This window comes from Mangifera indica, chromosome 19, assembly GCF_011075055.1.
Source record: "Mangifera indica cultivar Alphonso chromosome 19, CATAS_Mindica_2.1, whole genome shotgun sequence".
NCBI classification, from domain to species: Eukaryota; Viridiplantae; Streptophyta; class Magnoliopsida; order Sapindales; family Anacardiaceae; genus Mangifera; species Mangifera indica.
In genome coordinates, this window is record NC_058155.1 from 3,108,263 (window position 1) to 3,117,034 (window position 8,772).

An 8,772-nucleotide genomic window follows, 5' to 3' on the forward strand; every position below is an offset into this window, starting at 1 on the left:
TGTTTAATAACAACCACACAGTCCTTGACTATAGAAAATAAAATCTTTTTTTTTAATCTATTTACTAAAATCAACTATTAATTTTACCAATTAAAAATATTTATATAATTGTATCCAAATATTATAATAAGATGTAATTAAGTATATTTTATCTTTAAGTTTAAAATAATATAATAATATCTTTATGGGAAAATTGTGAATAGTATTGAGGGTGTAAACTTATTTTTAATAAGGGAAATTATAGAAAATGGCCAAAATACCCTCCCACTAAGCAAAAATGCCCAAAGTCACTATTTTCAAGCAAAAATGCCCAAATTCACTATTCCTAAGCAAAAATGCCCATGACTTTTTCTAAAATACCAAAATTACCCTTCCTCTCATTTATATAAACCCTCCTAACTCATTATGAGGGGTTAAATGAAATTTTATTAAAATTAGGGGGGCATTTTGATAGTAAACATTGTAAGAGCATTATAAATTTCTCAATGAAATTTTAGGAATAGATAATTGAGGGGTCAAATGAAATATTATTAAAATTGGGGGGCATTTTGATATTAAACATTGTAGGAGCATTATAAATAAAATTTTAGGTTTTTTTGAATTTCAACGTTTTATGATATATCGATTCGTATTTTTCAGATTTCTGAAGAATTTTTTTATTGTTGCCATTCTAGGGTATTTCAACTTTTAGAATTCGAATTTCAGTTCCGTTTTTTTGAATTTCATCGTTTATGATATATCGACTCGTATTTTCCAGATTTTTGAAGAATTTTTTGATTGTTGCCATTCTAAGGTAATTTAACTTTTAGAATTTGAATTCTGTTTTTTCAAATTTCACCGTTTTACGATATATCGACTCGTATTTTTTAGATTTTTGAAGAATTTTTTTATTGTTACCATTCTAGGGTATTTCAACTTTTAGAATTTGAATTTCAGTTCCGTTTTTTTGAGTTTCACCGTTTTATGATATATCGACTCGTATTTTCCAGATTTTTGAAGAATTTGTCGATTGTTACTATTCTAGGGTATTTTAGCTTTTAGAATTCAAATGTCAGTTCTGTTTTTCAAATTTCACCGTTTTATGATATATCGACTCGTATTTTCTAAATTTTTGAAAAATTTTTCGATTGTTCCCATTCTAGGGTATTTCAACTTTTAGAATTCAAATTTCAGTTCCATTTTTTCGAATTTCATCGTTTTACGATATATCGACTTGTATTTTCCAGATTTTTGAAGAATTTTTTGATTGTTGCCATTCTAGGGTATTTCAACTTTTACAATTCGAATTTCAGTTTCGTTTTTTGAATTTCATCATTTTACGATATATCAACTCATATTTTGTAGATTTTCGAAGAATTTTTCTATTGTTGCTGGGTAGTAACATCACTCAAATCACATATAAAATGAAATCAAATGCATATCTATATATAATGACAGATAAAGTATATCGTACACATACGCACATATAATAAATATATACATACGAACATATGAAGAACGATAAATAAACAATGAGCTAACTAAATATACATCCGTGAGCTACTCGATATAGTGAAAATACAACTGCGATGCTAAACATCGACGCATAAAGATAGACGACTCTCGAGGAAAATCGATGCTCTGTGACAATGCCAAACACTAAAAAAACGTAACATAAACATGCCACAGTCACCGGAGCCCAGTCCCTACTGAGGGACATCCATTGCTCGATATAAAGCGAAAGAATCACGTCATGGAGTCTATCCAGAAGCGGTCCAAAAACTCATCGCCTCTAATAATGCGGGTATGAATGTCATATACGGTCACATGCGCTGCTCAAGAGACCTCATATTTCCTGAATATGGTACATTTAAATCGTATACTATAGTCAACCACTCACGAAAATCTATAACTCCGGCCACCCAATGTGCGTCGTCGAAGTTTATAGGGATGTAAACATATAAACAGTGACAAATTTTAGTCAATTATAGACTAATTCAATGTAATGAAAATACATATATACTATACCTGATCGACCATCCCCCATGGTTTGTACATCAATCCTAAGGTGTACGCTGCCTTAACCATCCTCTTGAAGAGCCCCAAAAACTCAAACTCCTCAAACGGTATGGTCTACCAACTCTTCCAAGCCATCTCAATATGGCCTCCGAAGAATGTGTGGGCAGTCGTCAAATGCTATGAAACAGTCACATGGTGGTCGTCCTAGTGCCGATGTAATAAAGCCAAAAAAGAATCCATATGCTAAAATGGTATAAACAAGTTCACATGTGTTAGTTATTGATAAATATATCAAACTTTTTCTCGAATTATATAGTATAGACAACTTACATCGTTGGTCAGCCACTCGTGCAACTCTACAACAAGCCGCCAAAAACTGTCCTTTGACTTCGATCCGATGAAGTAGACATCATGTGTGTCAGAAGCCATAGCTCTAGTGTACCACGTGAGGAAAGATTCCTCGCGCTCTGAGGTAGAGGATGGAATGGTCCTAAGTTACCGTTTTGCCCTCCCTTTGAGTGGATTTGTATACGGGGTATGAACCAACAAACCTTTCCAGATGATCCGGCTATATGCTGTACGAATCAGCTACATGATCCCAAAAAATAATTAATTCATCATTCCATCCTACGTAACAATTAGCATTAATCGATTTATTTTACCTTCTTCATGTATGCGAGAAGAGGTTTAGCTGGAGAATCCTGAATCACGATCAAGTCTATGACGCATGCTCTCTCATTGAACTTTAAAATTGTAATTTTAAACATCTCAGTGACTAATATATACGAATATTTATATACTAAGTATAATTGATATACCTCAATATGAATGGCTTCAGAAATGTCCTCTTGGAAGTCCTCCTCCTGTGAACTAATATCCACTATCTTTTTGGTTGAACTCGGGATATCAGCAAGTAACCATAATTGCTCGTCTTGAAAAAGAGTCAAAACATCATTAAATAAACAATATAATTGAAAAGACAAATCGATCAATGACATTTTTAAAAAAAAGTTAACCTCAACTTCCGGAAAAGGTGTTCGGGCAGAACCCTCGATCGATAATATATCAATGCCGGTTTCTTATATGCATGAAAAGGATAAAATGGTAAATGATATTTCATATAAAATATAATATCTATAATAATTATCATACCTTAAGTGGAGGATCTGAAGCAATTAAAGACCTTATACGAATATATATACCCTATATTAATCGATAACCGAACAATCATAAAAATAAAGTTCCATTGATAAGTGACATACCTTAGCTCGGACAGGTGATGCAACAGAAGGGCTAACCGGTGCCTCCTCCTGGCGACTACCCTAAGATAATAGTAACAATAACTTAATAAGTGACATTTCATATATAACAATACTATAATATAATAACGATATTTAACATTAAATATAAATTTAAAATGTCATACAGACCTCATATGGCTGATGGGATGGTATTGCGGTATCAATGGGAGATGTCAGTCGAATATCGTCATCCCTCTCCCGTACGAATGTAATAATAGTTGTCAGAATAATAACACTGTAGACATTTTTTATAAGTAATAAATTAGAAGTGGTTTTACAACCTGAGCGACAAGGGTTGGATATGTACGCGTGACGATGTCCTCCAAACGAGCCATATGATCCTATAATCGAGTCATCTGGGAAGAGATATCATCACAAAGACTCGATATCTCATGTAAAATCGTAACACGCCAGTGCACTAATGTAACATCTAATGTAGAAATACTAGGTGATACGAATAGAGGACACTACTCCATAACATGAGGCTGAATAGGCTCCTCATGCGTCTCAGAAGTCTCGATGGGTATATCTGAAGGTCCTGAGGCTGGAGAAGCCCTATCTCTGGTTGCGAGAGGAACTGAAGAAGATGAGGAGTAATCAACATCGGGTAAACTAGTGTACTCGTGAATCTCAGCATACCATGGTAAACCCTCCTCGATCGATGATGGATGAAGGGGGAATGTGATATCCTCTTAATGATGAAGATATATAAGTCAAAATAATTGTAACATATAATGAATTAATCGACTTATTAATTAATGAGTACATATCAGATCACCAGTGAAAATACGACTTATATGAGTCCAACTAGGGACGTTTTGTGTACGTCACCTAAACATCTGTGGGGACGTATAGAGATCAACAAGGTCAATCCAATCGTATAACGTGTCCAAAGTCTCATATATCCAATACTGCAATATAATCATTTATGATTTAAATAAGGCCAAACGACTATTTCCCATCCAAGGTTTGATGTTTTCTCAAAAGTCCCCCCTTTAACTATGGAAACACCAAACACCCACCCATGGACGGTTAGATTTAACCAAACCCTAACGGTGGTAGGGGTAAAATCATCATTTTTGCTATAATATTAAAAATAAACTAAAATAGAATCTAATTTTGCCCCCCTAAACTTTAAAAACTAAAATTTTCCCCTAGCTTAAGTTTTAAAAAATGGCAGTTTCACCCTAGGGTTTGGTTTTGAAATCTTCGGTGACCGTTCCGGCTCCATTGCCAACGGCCTCTCCCTCCCAAAGCAGCCTCTCCTTCCGGCGAATGCTTTTCTCCCATTTGGAGGCTCGATCGGCATCGAAAACGCCTTGGGAGACGAAGAACTTCGTCGGGGAAGACAAAGTTCTTCGTCTCCCCAGACGAAGACGAAGCCGTCGTCTTCGTCTGGGAAGACGATCATCTTCCCAGAAGAAGACCTCTGGGAAGACGATTGTCTTCCCAAACGAAGACGACGGCTTCGTCTTCGTCTAGGGAGACGAAGAACTTCGTCTTCCCCGACGAAGTTCTTCGTCTCCCAAAGAGTTTCTGACGTCGATCGAGCCTCCAAATGGGAGGAAAGCATTCGTCAGAAGGAGAGGCTGCTTCGGGAGGGAGAGGCCATCGTCAATGGAGCCGGAACGGTCGTCGGAGATTTCAAAACCAAACCCTAGGGTGAAACTGTCATTTTTTAAAACTTAGGCTAAGGGAAAATTTTTAGTTTTTAAAGTTTAGGGGGGCAAAAAGAGATAAAATTTTCAGGCGTTAGGGTTTGGTTAAATCTAACCGGCCATGGGTGGGTATTTGGTGTTTCCATGGTTAAAGGGGAGACTTTTGAGAAAACATCAAACCTTGGGTGGGAAATAGTCGTTTGGCCTTTAAATAAATCAATTCATATTTTTTCCAATTAATATATATAATCAATAAATTAAAACTAACCTGAAATGCGAAAGAAAATCCGTAGAGGTCGTATCTACATATCTCAAGCATCCATCCGAAGCACACTCTGTCACTCGTCTGTGACATAGACTCGTATGTCATCTGCCACACGGGGATACCCTAGGGGTAGGAATTAAACCCGTCCAGATGATCAACCAATTGTAAATATTCTGAAGACACCTTATTTCGTTGATCATTTCCTAACAAAACCATGTAAAGAACATACAATAAGGACATCTTGACAACATCAATATTGTCATCCCCCCATGGCCTCGACAAGAAAACATGCTCTAGGTCATGATACTGCACCTTTGGACAACCTCAAAAGTACGTATCTCTAATCCTATGTTTGGAGGAGCGAGGAATATATGAAGAGATATCAATGCGTCGGCTAAACGAAAGACCCGTCACCAAAGCAAACTTAAACGGGCTAAAACGAACATCAACCCCGCTAATCCTAAACCAAAACTTGTCTCTGACAGAGAATCGATGTAGCTACCGTAGTAGAAATGAATGACCCAATATCCCAAAGAATTTGGTCTTGGGTAAACGAAGAAAATACCTGAAACATGTCCTCTCAAATAGTCGTAGCTGATCCGGGGTCAGTGTAGACGTAATCCTAGATAATACTGTGTGCTATGCACGACATATCAGATCTGTCCGAAAGTATCTGGACTCATCGAGGATTTGTAGCTTGCCTTCAACACGTTTTCTTTTGCGAGAAATATCCTACGAAAATTTGCAAAATTTGTTAGTCATTCATAAATAGCAAATATGTAAACAAATGTCTTCATAGAAAAATCATAAAAAGATAAAAAATACAAAACAATAAAAAAGGTGATCACAAAATTTTAAAAATAAGATTTCAAGATCGTAAAACAGTTAAAATAAAAAAACAAAACTGAAATTCAAATTTTATACGTTGAAATACCCTAGAATTTCAACAAACAAAAAATAATTCAAAAATCAGAATAATACGAGTAATTATATCCTAAAACGGTGAAATTTGAAAAAATAAAAATGAAATTCGAATTTTATACGTTAAAATACCATAGAATGTTAACAATCAAAAAATCAGTCGAAATTCTGAAAAATACGAGTTAATATATCCTAAAACGGTAAAATTCGAAAAAACAAAACTAAAATTCGAATTCTAAACGTTGAAATACCCTACAATGACAACAATCAAAAAATTGTTTCAAAATCTGGAAAATACGAGTCGATATATCCTAAAACGGTGAAATTCAAAAAAACGAAAACAAAATTCGAATTCTATACATTGAAATACCACAGAATGTTAACAATCAAAATTTTGGAAAATATGAGTCGATATATCCTAAAACAGTGAAATTCGAAAAAACGAGACTGAAACTCAAATTCTAAACGTTGAAATACCCTAGAATAGCAACAATCAAAAAATTCTTCAAAAATCTGGAAAATACGAGTCGATGTATCCTAAAACGGTGAAATTCGAAAAAACAAAAATGAAATTCAAATTCTATACGTTGAAATACCATAGAATGTTAACTATCAAAAAATCAATCGAAAATTTGAAAAATACGAGTTGATATATCCTAAAACGATGAAATTCGAAAAAACGAAATTGAAATTTGAATTCTAAATGTTGTAATACCCTATAATGGCAACAATAGAAAAATCGTTCTAAAATTTGGAAAATACGAGTCGATATATCCTAAAATGGTGAAATTGGAAAAAATAAAAATAAAATTCGAATTCTAAACGTTGAAATGCCCTAGAATGACAACAATCGAAAAATTGTTCCAAAATCTAGAAAATACGAGTCGATATATTCTAAAACGATGAAATTTGAAAAAACGAAAATGAAATTCAAATTTTATACGTTGATATACCCTAGAATGTGAATAATTGAAAAAACGGAATTAAAATTCGAACTCTATCAGTTAAAATACATAAAAATATCACTAATCGAAAAATCGTTCAGAAATCTGGAAAATACAAATCGATATATCATAAAACGGCAAAATTCGGAAAAACAAAACTGAAATTCAAAAGTACGAGTCGATATATCCTATAAATGAAAAAATTGAAATATTGAGTGAAATTAGCTCATTACATCGTAAATTGTGTTCAAAAGGCACAAAAATCGAAAAACTTAATCTCAAATTCGAAAACTACATATTGAAAAATCTTAAAACAGAAAAAACGGATATAAAATTCGAAAACTACACGTCGAGAAACCCTACACTTGAAAAATATCAATTTACCCCTTGAGAAAATTTCTATTACAAATAGGTCCAATATTTATCTCTTCCCCCTTCAGTAATTTTCGAATCTATTACCATCCTTGCAGTTTCAAAAAAGTAAATTTTCACCCCAACCCACGCTATTCACCAGCAACCCATTGTCACATGGCAAATTTCAGAAACGCCCACAGTGGACTAATCTATGACGACCAAATCCCTAATGTTTTAAAAAAACCACTTAACCCCCCTAACCCATTGTCACAGTGGGAGTGTTAGTCATAACAGTGGGATATAATGTTCCCATGTCAGACTGTCGAATGCTTCGGATGCATTTTTTGACCAAAAATCGATCATTTCAGCCTCCAATTTCAACACAAATCAAATCTACATAGGCTATAACACAAAACCCCTCAACAAATTCAACGAAAACAGCCAAGAATCGAAACATATTAAGTATTGTTCAAAATCGAAACCCTAAAGTTTCAAATAGCAAAATCTCACTCAAATCTCAATAATATGAACAATAACTTGATTCAAACAAGATTACGGAAGATATACTAACCTTCTTGATCATTTTCGTTCGTCGAAAAGCAAAAAAATCATCGAAAATCGGCTTGACAGTGAGACGATAGTGGGACGACAGTGGATAGTGGGACAGTGGGCGATTTTTCTTTGGATTTGCACAGTGATATATAGGGGTAGTTTCGATATTTCACAAAAGTTGGGTATTTTTGCTTTAATCTGAATTTTTTGGACAATCTTGCTTAAACCCCCTTACTTTTGCCTCTTTTTTATAATTTCCCTTTTAATAATTACTAGATATTTTTCCATTTTGTTTTGAAAATTATCATATTTACCCAATATATTTTAAAAATATAATTATAGTTCATATTATTTGTAATATGATGTTTACATGTCTAGTTTACTGCATTTTATTTAGTTTAAAAAAAATATAGTTATAATTTTTAAAACAGTTAAAGAGTATATTGAAATTTTTAATATTTATACCTTTTAAAAATTTCATTAACATTTTTCACATGTTTAAAAATTATAATTCACCTTTCAAACATACAATTATATGGCGTTATCACTCTATTTATTTTTGCACTAATAATTTTTATTATTTTTAAATAAAATTATAATAAAAATTATTTTTAAAAAATTAGTGCAAAGTTTTATTTAACTTAAAAAAACTTTTGTCTTTCTAATAATTTTATAAAAAAATTTAATAATTTTTTATTAAATTTAACAGATGGTTAGAAAAATAATTTTTTTTAGACTTCAAGAGATAAAATTGACAGTTTGTGGTTAATTTTGCATTG